This window comes from Herpailurus yagouaroundi, unplaced genomic scaffold (genome assembly GCF_014898765.1).
Source record: "Herpailurus yagouaroundi ecotype Mexico unplaced genomic scaffold, PumYag 198, whole genome shotgun sequence".
Classification (NCBI taxonomy): Eukaryota; Metazoa; Chordata; class Mammalia; order Carnivora; family Felidae; genus Herpailurus; species Herpailurus yagouaroundi.
This window is the reverse complement of record NW_024412429.1, coordinates 2066168-2081486: the sequence shown is the minus strand read 5'-3', so window position 1 is coordinate 2081486 and position 15319 is coordinate 2066168. Positions and strand designations below refer to the sequence as shown.

The 15319-nt window shown below is 51.9% G+C and overlaps 1 long non-coding RNA gene across 1 annotated transcript; it reads right to left on the bottom strand.

Moving 5' to 3' along the window:
- Positions 1–6195: 6195 nt before the first annotated feature.
- LOC121013187 (uncharacterized) lies at positions 6196–14306 on the bottom strand. Its single transcript, XR_005782553.1, has 3 exons — positions 13443–14306; positions 10526–10600; positions 6196–7232 (listed from the first exon to the last, which is right to left on the bottom strand). It is a non-coding gene; the product is annotated as an uncharacterized LOC121013187 (long non-coding RNA).
- Between the last annotated feature and the right edge of the window lie 1013 nt (positions 14307–15319).

The window sequence follows — 15319 nt, the reverse complement described above, 5'->3', positions numbered from 1 at the left end:
CTCCTGGTTACTGCCCCGGGTGCCTCTCACCTGCTGTGTCGACAACGCGTTCCCTCTGGGAGGTGCGTGCGGTGAGCAGTCAGAGCCGGAAGAGGGGAAGGGCAGGAGCCACTGGGGTTGACAGCCCGCCCAGCTGTCCCCAGGAGCATCCCCAGGAGGGCAAGAGACTACTGTCCGGGCTGCGGCCGCCTCTGGGGGCGATTCTCACCCCTCCCGTGGCTGGCACTGAGCACCCCCCGGAACCATGCAGGTGCCTGGAACACAGGTGAGCGGAGGGACGTGGCCTTTGTCCCCAGGGGACTTCTGGAGGGAGGGGGCCCACGTTCTAATCCCACCAGCCCTGGGAGCCAAGCGAGTGTGAGTCCTGCCTGAGGTTGACTGGGACCTGCTGAATTAAAGTGGGGACAGCCAGGGTCCCTGGGTGGCTCAGTGGGTTAAGCGTCTGACTTCAGCTCAGGTCACGATCTCGCGGTCCGTGAGTTCGAGCCCCGCATTGGTCTCTGTGCTGACAGCTCAGAGCCTGGAGCCTGCTTCGGATTGTGTGCCTCCCTCTCTCTCTGCCCCTCCCCTGCTCATGCTCTCTCTCTCTCACTCTCAAAAATAAACATTAAAAGATTTTTAATAAATAAGTAAAATGGGAACAGCTGCTGTCCCGCCCTCACAACCCCCCCCCCCCCCCCCCCGCCCCGGCCCCGTCAGCTGCTCCTTGGTTTCCATGGCAACTTCAACCCGGTCCTCCTTGTCTATCCGGGGGTCTCGGGCGTTAGGGCTGAGTCATGACAGTGTGGCTCCTCTGGTGCTCCCAGTGGTGACACACACTTCCCTGACAACACATTGTGATTTCATCTCCACTTGTGGTCGCTGTTTAATGTCTATTTTGAGAGAGAAACTGTGAATGTGCGCGGTGGGGAGGGGCAGAGAGAGAGAGGGAGAGAGAGAGAGAGAAGGAGAGAGAAAAGGAGAGAGAGAAGGAGAGAGAATCCTAAGCAGGCTGCACCCTCAGTGGGGAGCCTGACTCGGGACTCGATCTCACAACCCTGGGATCGTGACCTGAGCCGATACCAAGAGTCTGCCCCTGTTCACCTCCACTTCTAAGCAAAGGTCAAGTGTTATCCCGTGCACCTTTTACGGTGAACTTAAAGTATAGAGGGAAATGCAATTAAAAGGTAACACAAAATCCACTTACATAAGGTACAAAAACATGCAAACAACTTTCTTGTACATAACAACTTGTACATAACTTGTACACAACTTGTACATAAGGTACAAAAACATGCAAAACAACTTTCAGAAGACAGCCCCCTGGCTGGAAAGGGCCCCGGGGAGGCCACGGGGTCCCGCGTGCCCCGGTTTTGATCTGGGCTCTGATCACAAAGGGACGCCCCGTGCGAAAGGTCCCCAAGCTGATGCGCTCAGTACACTTTCCCGTGTGCACGTGACGCCCCGTAAAGAGTGAAAGCTGAAAGCAGTGTTAACGGGAAGGAAGGCTGGGTGGGAAGCGGGGAGACTCTGCGGGCGTCTGCCCGTGCCGTGTCCCCCGGCCTCCAGACGCTTCCGCGGAGTGCGCAGGGCAGGGGGGTGCCCGACTGTGGGTCCCTGCAGCGTCGGAAAGCCTGCATTTCACAGAACCCAGACCGCAGGGGGTGCCACCTTCTCTCAGGGGCGGGGCTCAGGGCCAGGACAGCCCAGCAAACTGTCCCTTTGAAAGCAGGCGTCTCGGGCAGGACGACCCGCGCAAAGCTCCCAGCCTGGCTGGCTGGGGAACAATGTCTGGCCTCTTGACGTCTTCCACCGCCTTTCCCATTTTCACGCGCGTTGCCCTTTAACCCTGGGAAACCTGGCGACACGGCAGGGTTTTCACCAAAAAGGCACCTCGGCGACTCTGCAGGAGCCCTGGAGGGGCCGAGGGGCAGAGCAGGTGTGGCGTCCTGAGGCCGCATGGGGGCAAGGGACGACGCTGTGCGGGGCAGGTGCGTGAGGCCGCGGGTGCCCGGGTGGTTTTACGGGAGGGTGCCAAAGCCAGCCGCCGGGCAACGTGATGAACGGATCGTTATTTTCAGTCTCCCTACCTATAAAATGTTAACGCTAAATGCAGCTCGCCCGGTATCCTCCGGTAAGTGACGTTCGCCGTCGTTGGGGCTGATCCGCTACGAGGCTCGGGGGCCGGTCTGCTCGGGCCTGTCGTTCCTCCTGGAACCGGGTCAGGCCTGTGGCCCGTCTGTGCCAGTTCCTTCGATTCATCCTCTGTCACGGTTTTCAGGGGCGTCTGGGCACAGCGGGGGCGGGGGGGGTGCTCACCGACACTGGCCCGTGGCAGAGGGCCGCCCCACGAAGATTCAGGACCTGTGAATGGAGCAGGTGGGAGGACAGCGCCCGGAGAACGAGCAGGGCCTCGCTACGGGGACGCCGTGTTTTATGGCCTTTGCTTTATGACAATTACCTAACGTCGTTCCTGATAAGAACACGAAATCCAAAGTCCGCCTCACTCTCGACGTCTTAGGATTTCTTGTCCTTTATTGAAATCCGATGGGGCGCCTGGGTGGCGCAGTCGGTTAGGCGTCCGACTTCAGCCAGGTCACGATCTCGCGGTCCGTGAGTTCGAGCCCCGCGTCGGGCTCTGGGCTGATGGCTCGGAGCCTGGAGCCTGTTTCCGATTCTGTGTCTCCCTCTCTCTCTGCCCCTCGCCCGTTCATGCTCTCTCTCTGTCCCAAAAATAAATAAACGTTGAAAAAAAAATTTTTTTAAAAAAAGAAAAAAAGAAATCCGAGTTAGTTAACATACAGTGTAATCCTGGGTCCAGGAGTAGAGTTCACGGTTCATCACCTGCATCCGCACCCAGTGCTCATCCCAAAAAGTGCCTCCTCGAAGCCCGCCACCCATCTAGCCCATCCCCCGCCCTCAGCGTCTTAGCGTTTCGAAAGAGCAGCGCCCTCGAGATTTGGTGCAAACCCCAAAAGACGGATTAGATGCCGGTGTCGCCGTCACGGTTCTGGGGCCTCCCCGGCACACGGGGAAGAACTCAGGACAAGACCTTCGGCTGCCCTGGCCCCTCTGCCAACATTCGCTGTCTGCCTTTGACAGCTCCCAGGTGTACCTATCCATCCGGAATCCTCGATCACACCCGCAGGTGGGCCTTCCCTGCCGTCTCCACCCAGCAGCCTTACTCCACACGGCGGGACGGGCCGTTTCACATTTACCCGCGATTTTGATCTTCACCTCCCCCATCAATAGGGATGTGCCCAGGGCAGGAACTGGGGTTTCTCCCTGTCTTTGCTACCGTCACATGCACCGCCTGACCCGGCCCCCGCTCACCAACATCTGCTGGTGAACAAACTGTTCACACAGAAGCGCGGGGAAGGCAAAACCCATTTACACCCTTGTGATCGAGGACCCAGAGCCAAATCGCTCTGCTGGGCTCTCGGCCAGCACATCCCCTGCAGGTGTCTGCACCCACAGCTCGGAAGGTCCAGCAGGTGCAGAGCCCCTCCCCCCCCATAACCTGGAGAACACCCTCATGCCTGTGTGGGCCCTGCCCTCATCCCCGGCCACACTGGGAGGCGGCCCGTGAGGACAGTTGTCACGGAGCAGCCCTGTGACAGGGAGGGGGCCACAAGAAACCACAGTCTCACGTGCCTGAGGTCCTACAGGACAGGCCCCATCTAGCTCAGCAAATGGTGTCTGTGCGCGTGTTTGCCCATATTTGCTGCATTCACGATAATCGTAGCGCTAGACAGGCAGACCGTGGTTCATGATTGGACACAAGTTTAAGGATTCTCAGAGTTGGGCGCCTGGGTGGCTCAGTCAGTTGAGCACCCCGCTCTTAATTTCAGCTCAGGTCATGACCCCAGGGTCATGGGATCAAGCCCCATGTCAAGTGCCTCATCGGGCTCCGAGCGGAGTGTGGAGCCTGCTTAAGATTCTCTCTCTCCCTGTTTCTCTGCCCCTCCCCTGCCTGTGCTCTCTCTCTCTCTCTCAAATTAAAACAATTTTTTTTTTTTTAAGGACGCTGAGTTAAAGTCAGAGAGACGATGGATGGGTGGCACAGACAGAGAGAGACATTGAGAGGCGGGGCCCGGCTCGAAGAGAAATTTATCATCGCCCTGCAGACGAGTCAGAGACTCAGGCAGCGGTTGGCGATGGTGCGTGAGTGTCCAGTGTATGTGTGTTTCGGGGCAAAGAGAGGAAGGAGGGGGAGGAAGGAAAAAAGAGGAACAGTGGGACAAAACATCGAGAGCAGCCCCTCACGCGTCCTGCTCTCAACAGGCCGTTACTGGGAGAGCCGCCCCCGGACACTTCCACACGTTCCCCAGGCCCAGAGCGAGACGGGCCCAGGCCCAGGAACCGTGGGCTCCGAGATGGACAGCTACCGCGACCAACGACTGGCCCGGCTACTTGTGGCGCTCTCTCTGGTGCCCGAGTCCCTCCTCCCGGCCGGTTCCGGTCACCAGCTGCAGCCCGGGAGACCATCCTCTGGCGCCCTGCCACAGGGCCGCCGGCCTCTCTCCGCTCTTCTGGGCCAGGGCTGCTCAGAAGCTGGGGGAGCCCCTGCACCAGCACGGCGACAGCCCAAAATGAGGGGGCGCAGGGAGGGAGCAGCCGGGTCTGCCCGGTCTCCATCCTCTGGATGCACCCCGTGCGCCCAGCGCCTGCAGCCGTGACCTCAGTTGGGCCTGGGTGGCCTTCCTTGCTCCTGTTTCCCTCGTCCCGTCCCCCACTCCTGCTCCCCTGGCCGCCTCTCCAATCGCCCCCTTCTTTGAGAGGGACCCCGGCGAGCCCCCACGTAGCCCCGGACCTCGGAACCAGCAGGCGACACGCGATGATCCGATGGTACTGCTCATTGAAGGTTTGCGCTCTGATAAGTTGGAGCTGATCACGAATCGTGACACGCTCCCTTCCTGACAGCATCACGGGCCTGTTTGAGGTCAAAAAGGAGAAATCAGGACGGCGACGACCCAAGTCTCTGCCGCTGGCTCTCAGCAGCCTGCAGGAGCCTCGCCCTCAGGCAGGTGGGGACACCTCTCCGCACGCGGGGTCCCCATCCGAGGAGGGGCCCACCTGGGGCTCCCCAGGGTGAGGACAGCAGCTGAGCCAGCCCAGCCCAGCTCCCGAGGGCCGCGCGCCTCCTGCACACGGCACGGGGGCCGGGCAGGCAGCGTGCCCCAGTTTCTTGCAGATGCGCCCGATGCGGCGGAATGTTCAGAACGAAGCCCAGGGCCACAGCCCCATCGGGACGCCCGGCCGGCTGGTCCGTGGGCGCGCTCCCGCCCGGCAGGCCGGAGCTGGCCCACGCCCGAACCCAGCCGAGCCCTGTCCGGGCCACTGGTGGGCGGAGGCCGGCTGGCTCCCCTCCGTGCACAATGAAAGGATGCGGGCATTTCCAGGCATTGAGGGCCGCGGCGGGGAGCTCCAGCCCACACGTCTATGCAGCCGTGGTGCAACTCCAGGCTGGACCAGGAACCGGTCCACACGGCAGGCCGGAGACACGCTCGGCACGTCCACGGTCACCACCCAGGCCCACGTCGGCCCGTCACACCTGCCCCTGCTGAAGTCAGGCTGCGTCGGCCCCTCCAGCCAACCACCCGTGCGGCCGGGAGATGCCTCCCAGGGTCCTGTCCAGCGGCTCCCGAGTGTCAGCGGTCCCTTTTGTAAAACGGGGTGGGGGACCAACCACACAAACGCTGGGACGGCCCCTGGTCCCTCCCGCCACCCCTCTCGGTCTCTGTCTCCTGGACCCTCCACCTGACCCTCTGTCCCTGCGGCGCCTCCCGGCGCTGGGCCCCTGGGGAATGAATGCGTGTCCGCCCGCCTGCCTCCTTTCTTATCACAGGCCTCCTTCCAAAATGTTCTTCTGAGGGATTTTTGAAGAGTAGATCACGTACTTCTTCAGCTAAGAAAATGACGTCTCAGACCCCCCCGGGCAGCTCAGTCGGTTAAACGTCCGACTCTTGACCTCAGCTCAGGTCGTGATCTCACAGTTTGTGGGTTTGAGCCCCGCATCGGGCTCTGTGCCGCAGCACGGAGACCGCTTCTGATTCTCTCTCCCTCCCTCTCTCTCTGTCCCTCCCCTGCTCACGATCTCTGTCTCTCAGCTCTCTCTCAACATTAGAAAACAAAAAAAGAAAAGGCCTCCTGCTTTACCACATCACCCACCACCTCCGAGACTTGGCGCGAGGTCGGAAGGTGCATGGGGCCAGAGGAGGGGGCAGAAAACAAAGCCTCGGTGGCTGCCAAGTGCTGGCCTTCTGCTTGTCCTCACGCTGTCATTAGCCAGCAGGGGCTGACAGCCCCATGTTACGGGGGAGGACACTGTCGGGAGGGTGCAGGACATAACCAGGCGGCCAGCCCGAGTGGAGCCACAGAAGCGGTAACAGGAGGACTGCACGCCCCTCGGAACTTCCTCCACCGGCAACGAGGCCTTCGGAAAGTTCGCGACGTTTATACAGGACCTCAAGTCAGGGCAGATGTGTAAGTCGCTCCAGCCCGCCCCCATCAGACACGTCTCATCCGTTACGGCCAGACAGCCCATGAAGCCCCTCTGCTTAGCTAACAAATATTCTTTACATCATGTTCTATTGTTTAAGCCGTAACCATCGTAAATGTAAACAGGTACGGGGGGAAATTGGTCACAGACTGAACAGGAAGCTCAACTCTTCACCAATAAACCAAAACGCCCGTCCAAGCACCCATCTTCGGGGGTGGGGCTTGCAAGGAAACCTCCAGAAGCACACCGGAAAGTCGTTTTTTAAGGAAACTAACATTGAGGAGAATTTGGTGGTTGGGGTGCTTTCCTTAAACAGAAGTTACAATGAAATGTTTTGACAAAAAGAAGTGCTGTTTCATGTGGCTTAATATTTCGTGATCTCCCTGTGAAATTTTTACAAGAAGGTCTGGTAAGAATTTTTAAACGCCATAAACCCTGGTAGGGGTAGTGATGTTACAGTGTGTGATCAATATCTAATATTGGCAGACATCCAGGAGGTGAGGAAGAAGATATAAAAGTTAAGGGATGCTGCCCTCTCTTCAAATAGAAACTGGAAACAGAAGAGAATACGACAGTATTACTGAGGCTCGGGGCAGAATTTGTTATTGAAAAATAATGCATCATCATTAATATTGTGTCAGAGTCCCATAGCAGGTCGAACCTCAGAAGCCAATTTTTATCTTGCAGTGAGAGTGATTTTTCATTTTCTTTTCATTAGCTGGTCACAGTTGAGTCTTCTATTTCCTGCAAACTACAATCAGAAAACACGGTAAGAATTACAAGCACTGGGCATCCTTTGGTAGTATCTTTTTTCTTAAAAACATTTGCAATACTGCACCAAGTGTGCTTTCGATGGCTAAAATTTTAAATACGTACGGATGCCAGTTACTGGGGCCACCTACACAAAAGTGTAAGTCTTAGTCTATCATCTGGAAATGTCTAAAGAGTTCACTTGAAAAGAGAAAAATCCAAAAAAAAAAAAAATGCATTTACTTTCATCTAGCTGCTTGTCTTGTAAATATCCGCGGCATGGGCTATTGAGATATAATTACAAGTACCAACTGAAACCTAAAAAGAAAAGTAATGATTGGCTGACAAACATTCATAGTTTTTAGTAAGTTGGTGTCAGGAAGGAAGGATACTTTTGAGGGACTAGCATTTGGCAAGGTGACCTAGCACCTCCTCCAATCCTCACGCAAAACGCTGACAGCGGTCCGTGACAAGAAGCGTGTGAGGGCTCAGCCTCCTTGCAAGCAACAGGTCAGCCTGGCGAGGTGCCAGAAGGTGCTGGCAGAAGACACGAGCTTCCTGGCTCAGAGACAAAGGGCTTTGTTGTCCCCAGCAAAGCAGGCAGCATGAGCTTCACGTCCCCCTCTGTCCCCTGCTCTCTATGTGCCATGGGGTGCTGTAGGGTTTGGGGAGACGCTGCACAGGCGGTGGGTCTGTGCCACAGCTGACCAGCTCCAAGCGTAGGAACTCTCACTCTTCTATAATCTACTCTTTGCCCCACAGGGAGACATTATCTTTATTGCACAGGACAGTGACTAATCTGCCCCTTGCTGATGAGGGGATGTTTCAAATTTCAATGACAGACTTATTACCATCAACCCTTTTAACCATGCCTGGCATTATCATTCTACATTTTTCACAGGTAGAACATGAAATACAGAAAGTAAACGAGCAGTAGGGGCGCCTGGGTGGCTCAGTCGGTTAAGCGTCCGACTTCAGCTCAGGTCATGATCTCACAGTCTGTGAGTTCGAGCCCCGCATCGGGCTCTGCGCTGATGGCTCGGAGCCTGGAACCTGCTTCGGATTCTGTGTCTCCCTCTCTCTCTGCCCCTCCCCTGCTCATGCTCTGTCTCTCTCTGTCTCAAAAATAAAAATTAAAAAAAAAAGAAAGAAAGAAAGTAAATGAGCAGTAGAATCAAAATTATAGCATGTGTCAGGGACATCCTTAAAGTGTTGGGTCACCGCTTTAGAACGCAAGGCCAAGCAGGAACCACTTCTGTCCCCGTGATCTCTCACCTCTTCAGACCACTTGACTTTTAATGCTGCAGGATGTGACGCCTGAATTGGGCACGCTGTGCAGTTTTCTTGCTTGTAAAGCTAATAATACTATATACAAAAATGTTGATAATTTGGTAATCTAACTGAAAAAATTCGATTTCTGAACAAATTTTATAAGTCATTGTTATATGTACATTTCTGCAGGGTTTTTTTTTTTTTTTCCTAACCAGGAAACACTTTTTTTTTAAGTTGTATTTAAACTTAGAATTGTAGCTTATTTTTAGACATGGAGAAAGATTTTACACAAGAGGAATACATGGTTTTATTCCCAGTGTTGATGGCTCTGATTTACTTCCAAAATGTACACCATTTTTTTAAAGAAGCAAAATTGCCAAAATTAAATGTCTTAAAAAGGATCAGAAAGAAAAAAGTAACCAGATTTTTCCTCAGCGCAACCACCTCAAGAAGTGAAAACCACAACAGGAAACCACTCTGACCAAGCACATGACATTTGCTGTGTATATAACATGATTTGGGTTGCAGATAAGTAGAATCTTCTTCTCTCGCTTTATTGAGGTATAATTAACATACAGTGAATTACACATATCAATTTGATCCTTTTTCTCCCCTCCCAGATATATGTTTTGTAAATATTTCTCCATCCAGACTTGCGTAGAATCCTGACATCTCAATAAAACTCAAACATAAATGTTTTCAACTTAAAACTTCTTAAATTGGCTATGAAGTTTTACATTTTTAATTTGTATAGAAAAGCAAGATATGTTCTATTTTTAACTAAAACTTTTCAATTTAATAATTATATCCTAGGGACGCCTGGGTGGCTCAGTCAATGAAGCATCCAACTTCGGCTCAGGTCATGATCTCACGGTTCATGGGTTCCAGCCCTGCGTCGGGCTCTGTGCTGACAGCTCGGAGCCTGGAGCCTGCTTCGGATTCTGTGTCTCCCTCTCTCTGCTCCTTCCCTGCTCACTCTCTCTCTCTCAAAAAAAAAAAGTGAATAAACGTTAAAAAAATTTTTTTTAATAAGCAAAAGACTTCAAGAGGCACTTCACAAAATAGGACATCCAAATGGTCCATAAATATGTGAAAAGATGGTAATTCTCATAAAAACGAGAATTAAAATAATAAGATATCACGATACAGACACCAGAATGGCTACAAACAGACAACACCAGCTGTTACCACGCTGACGGGAACGTGCAGTGATTCGGGCATTCTGGAAAACAGGCGGTATCCACTGAATGTGTGTGCTTGTGTGCACTGTGACCTTAGCAATGACGCCCCAGGCACACACCCAGCCAACACGCCTACTCGTGGTGCGCGTAAAGGCTCCTACAAAACTATTCGGCACTATCCTTTTTTAAATTTTTTTAATTTTTAGTGTTTTAGAGAGAGAGCGAGAGCACATGAGTGGGGGAGAGAGGCAGAGGGAGAGACAGAGACAGAGACAGAGAGAATCTTAAGCAGGCTTCATGCTCAGTGCAGGGCCTGATGCAGGACTTAACCCCACGATCCTGGGATCACGACCCGAGCTGAAATCAAGAGTCGGATGCTCCACTGACCGAGCCCCCCAGGCGCCCCCAGAGCAGCACGACTCTCAACTGGCAGAAACTGGTAATCATCCAAATGTTCTCTAACGGTAGAAATGACTGCATATCCTATGATGGGATTGTGCCCAGCAGTTAATATGAAAAAGCCCCACCCCCACTTTGATTCTGTTTTTATATATTTCTAAAACAAGGCAAATTCATCTGTGATGAACCAGGATAGTGTTTCACTTTGACGAGGAATGGAGGGGATTCACTGGGAAGAGATGTGAGGGGGGCTTCCGGGGTGTTAGGAATATTCGGTCGTTTTGTTTTATTTTATAAACTGGTACGTCCGTGTGGGGTTAACTGAGCTGTACGCCTATGTGCCTTCAACATAAAGGTTACAAGTACCCCTAGGGTCCTATATTAGGAGAAACATGAGTGTGACAGCAAGCATGATGTGGGAGTTCGGGGGAGAGGCTCTTACCAAGCGCGGCAGTGGCCTGGGAAGGGAACAGACGGGGAAGAACGAGAAGGAGCCAGGATCCCGACGCTGTTGCACCTGCAGGCAGAGACCCAGGTGACTGTGGTCCAGCCTTGGCTTCCGTGGGGTGAGATTCCTGCTCCGCGCTCCGTGCCCTTCTCCGGGACCCGCTGAGTGTCCTCATTAATTCATCACTGTGCTTTTCCCCAGGATATACGCAGAACTGCATACACAGCTACTGTCTGCTTCACTCTGAGTCAGTGCACTTGTAAGTTAAAGACAGTAATTCAGCTTCTATCCCTACAGCTGTCCCTCGGGGGCCCAGCCTGGGCTCGGTTCTTGACCCTACACCTTGCTTATCAAATTGTCCAAATACGTCAGGGGCTTTCCCGTGGCCACCTTGCTGGACCTTTCAGAAAGAGTCCTGATTACAGATGTTTCCAAACATTGAATTCTGGGTTTGCCAGTAGAAAACTTCGAGAATCTCCTTTTGGACTAAAACTCTTTCTTCTGGGCCAACTGTCCTTGTCCTCCCAGAAGAGCTGTGAAATCTGAGGCCTTTTTGTTTCTGACAAGTACGGTGAAGTCAAGCCTGATGAGAATCAGATACTCCCTCTTCCTTGACTTCTGTGACTTTATCCCTATTTGTTAGCTAATACTGTACATATCTAGGCTTTAAATTAGTGTTTCGTCATGTGTCACCTCTCATTTTGATTTTTTTTCAACCATTTGAAAACAGCAACCAGGCTGGATCCCCGGCTTAAAATATTAACCTTTGTCCCTATTAATGCAAGGTGTATGTGACCCAGAAGTAAGGGTCACTTGTGAAAACGTGGACTTGTGGTGTAGAAAGTCGCACAAGACTAAAAGTATTTAGAACGTACTTTTTTAAATATGGAACTCACCCTGCTTCGCCACCCCTTAAATTGTCCTGCAACAAGTAAATCACATTATTTGACTAAAAAAATAATAATCGTAACATGTTGGCATTAGTCTTGGAACAAGGGACGTCTCTTCATGAATTTCTATATTTAAACAAATAGTTTTTAGCTAGAACATAATTATTTCACCCATAATTGGGCATATGTCTGTCGGATACTTTGTTATGTACACTCTTGGCTACAGTCCCCCCCCCCCTTTTTAAGTTTATTTACTTATTTTTGAGAGAGAGAGAGAGAGAGAGGGTGTATGATCGAGTGGGGGAGGTGCAGGGAGAGAGGAAGAAAGAGAGAATCCCAAGCAAGCTCCACACTGCAGAACCTGTCTCGGGGATCAAACTCATGAACCGTGAGATCATGACCTGAGCTGAGACCAAGAGTTGGACAGGTAACCAACAGAGGCACCCAGGCACCCCAGCTACAGCCCCTTTTAATATTTTATTTTTTCGGGGCACCTGGGTGGCTCAGTCAGGTAAGTGTCCTACTTTGGCTCAGGTCATGATCTCAGGGTTCATGGGTTCGAGCCCCATTTTGGGCTCTGTGCTGACAGCTCGGAGCCTGGAGCCTGCTTCGGATTCTGTCTCTCTCTCTCTCTCTCTCTCTCTCTCTGCCCCTAACCCACTCACATTCTGTTTCTGTCTCTCTCAAAAATAAACAAACATTTAAAAAACAAACAAAAAAAAAGATGCTAGTGATGTCTTAAGCTTCTCAAGGAAATTGCAACCTCTATAATGAAGGTATGTTTATTCATTTCATCCTTAATACTTAGGCAAATCTGCATCAAACAAACAAAAACCCTTGAAATGAAAATCTGTCACATATTTCAAAATAGTTAGATATTCAGGTCAAAAGTAACTGGAGACATATTTGAACAACAAACATTTTTTTATTCTATTATTTTTTACTTTTCTGATAATTGTTTTTAAATAGATTTTTCAATTTAGGTAAAAATTCCACCTGAGGTTTGTTTTAGAAAGACATGAATATTAGAATGCAATAATTTAACCAAATTAATTATACATTTTGCCTCATTAACTATCTGAAAAAGAAATATGTATCTGTGCCTTACTTTAGAAGAGATTAGGGGTGGGGCGCCTGGGTGGCTCCGTTGGTTGAGTGTCTGACTTCAGCTCAGGTCACGATCTCACGGTTCGTGGGTTCGAGCCCCACGTCAGGCTCTGTGCTGACAGCTCGGAGCCTGCAGCCTGCTTCGGATTGTGTCTGCCTCTATCTCTGCCCCTCCCTGCTCGAGTTCTCTCTCTCCCTCTCAAAATTAAATAAACATCCAAAAAATTGTAAATGAATAAATAAATCTCTTTAAAAAAAATAGAAGAGATTATACTTTGGGGCACCTGGGTGGCTCAGTTGGTTAACTGTCCAACTCTTGATTTCGGCTCAGCCCATGAGCTCACAGTTCATGGGCTCAAGAACCACACTGCCAGTGTGGAGCCTGCTTGGGACTCTCCCTCTCTCTCTCTCTCTCTCTCTCTCTCTCTGCCCCTCCCCTGCTCGAGCTCTCACGCTCTCTCTCTCCCCCCAAAACTAAAAAGATAAACACTAGAAAAGAGAGAGAGAGATTACACTTCAGCGAACACATCGGGCAGAAAATTTGTGTAGTCTTGTAATTGTCCTACAAATAGCAGAAGACCAAATAAATCATCTTCTCTGAAATTACATCAGGGTTTGTACACTTGCAACGCCAGGAAGGGGGAAGATCTCAACACTGACATTGAAACTGGACATTGAGGCTGGACATTGCAAGCATACAGCTCGCTTAACTTTCAGGGTCCTGAGCATCCTGCCAATTGCTCAGATGAGAAAACTGGGTTTCAGAGGGATGCTTGGCCACTCACGGCCAACGGCGGGCAGGTGACATTCAACCTCAGGTCTGTGTGAGCCTAAGACCGTGCTCAGCACTTGTGTGGTGGCGCAAGTTGTCCCACGGTAGTAGCCACCCCCCACTTCTAGGGCTTAACACCCACCGTGGGGCCCGGTGGCCCTGCAGGGCTGGTCGTGGCTGAGACTGGGCTGCTCCGTGTCGCGGCTCCCCCGCTCCTGCACAGGCACTGCAGCCAAGGAAGACAGAGCTGACCGGTCACTCACCGGCTCTTAAACACTTCCACCCGGAAGCGACACCCTGCTTCCGCACCGTCTCGTTACCCGGAACTAGTCATGTGGCCATGCCTGACATCACAGGGGCGGAAGGTGACATTCTGGTGCTCAGTAGAGGAAAATCAAAACCAGCCAACAGCACTGATGTCTAGGGAAAATGGTTAGGATTTCACCGAGTGGGTACGAGAGGGGGTCTTCCCAGCGGAGGGAAGATTCGAGCAAAGCTGGGGAGGTGGGGGAGCAGAGGCAAGTTCGTAAGACGGAGAGGGAGCGATTTATTTGAACTCACCTGTGAAATACTAGGAAACTGAGCTAACAAAACGAGCTGGGCTGAGCGGACTGACTGTGAGGATGTCATTAGGGTGAAAATCGCTATGACATGACTGCAGTGGTGCATTAGGAAGATCAGGCAGGTTTGACATCGGGGGGACGGTGCAACAAGACCCCAGGAGGGCACTGTGACAGAGGACTGCCAGCGTCAGGAAACCGGAAGGACATGCAAAGTGAAAAAGGAGGGAGTTGGGGACAACCCTGAGATCTGGCTGACAAGCCCCCGAGTTGGAGAAGGCATGTGATGGGCCGGGGGTGGAGGGTGCGGGCTGGAGAAAGAGGGAAAGGGGAGGGGATCGGCAATGAGACACTCGTGAGTCTTGGGGACAGAAAGGACTGGAAAGGCGGTTTTGTAGTTTGGGGCAGGGGAGAGGAGCACGTGTCTTCTCCCACATATAGAAAACAGTTTAGGGGCGCCTGGGTGGCGCAGTCGGTTAAGCGTCCGACTTCAGCCAGGTCACGATCTCGCGGTCCGGGAGTTCGAGCCCCGCGTCGGGCTCTGGGCCGATGGCTCGGAGCCTGGAGCCTGTTTCCGATTCTGTGTCTCCCTCTCTCTCTGCCCCTCCCCCGTTCATGCTCTGTCTCTCTCTGTCCCAAAAATAAATAAACGTTGAAAAAAAAAAAAAAGAAAACAGTTTAAAAATTCGCAGTAACGGACCAAATTCGTCACAGACATTGCGCTGTCATGAACACAGGGACCATACTTCACAGCCAAAACAACCACCACCCAGTCAGATATTTACGACAGCATTCTCTCGCCTACATCCGTCCCAAGACCTTGCAGGCTTGCTGCGATGTTCTGAACAAATGGAATTGCTAATGCAGTGTCTTTTAATAATTAAAAATACGCATAAGTTAAGATTTTACTGTGTTTCTTTTTTTACACACACATAAGCACGAATACTTCTGTGCTGTTTCACTTATGTTCACGCCTATTAAAAAAAAACCTGGGGCGCCTGGGTGGCGCAGTCGGTTAAGCGTCCGACTTCAGCCAGGTCACGATCTCGCGGTCCGGGAGTTCGAGCCCCGCGTCGGGCTCTGGGCTGATGGCTCAGAGCCTGGAGCCTGTTTCCGATTCTGTGTCTCCCTCTCTCTCTGCCCCTCCCCCGTTCATGCTCTGTCTCTGTCCCAAAAATAAATAAACGTTGATAAAAAAAAAACCTCCCTGCATGTCCCTTGTTGTCACGTACATTTTTTTAACCCCTACGGTGCCAGCGTTCAAATCAGGATGAAAACATCTCTGTAGCCGTGGACACTGGGCGAGTACATCCACATACTTTAATTTGGACTGTGTGGGGGGTCTGCGTGTGGGCGGTCAGGTAATCGCCACCCTGATGTTCATTTCTCACCAGCAGAAACCAGGTCTCAGCTATAATGATCCCCTCACACTGTCCTACGATTAGTGTTATGGGATAGA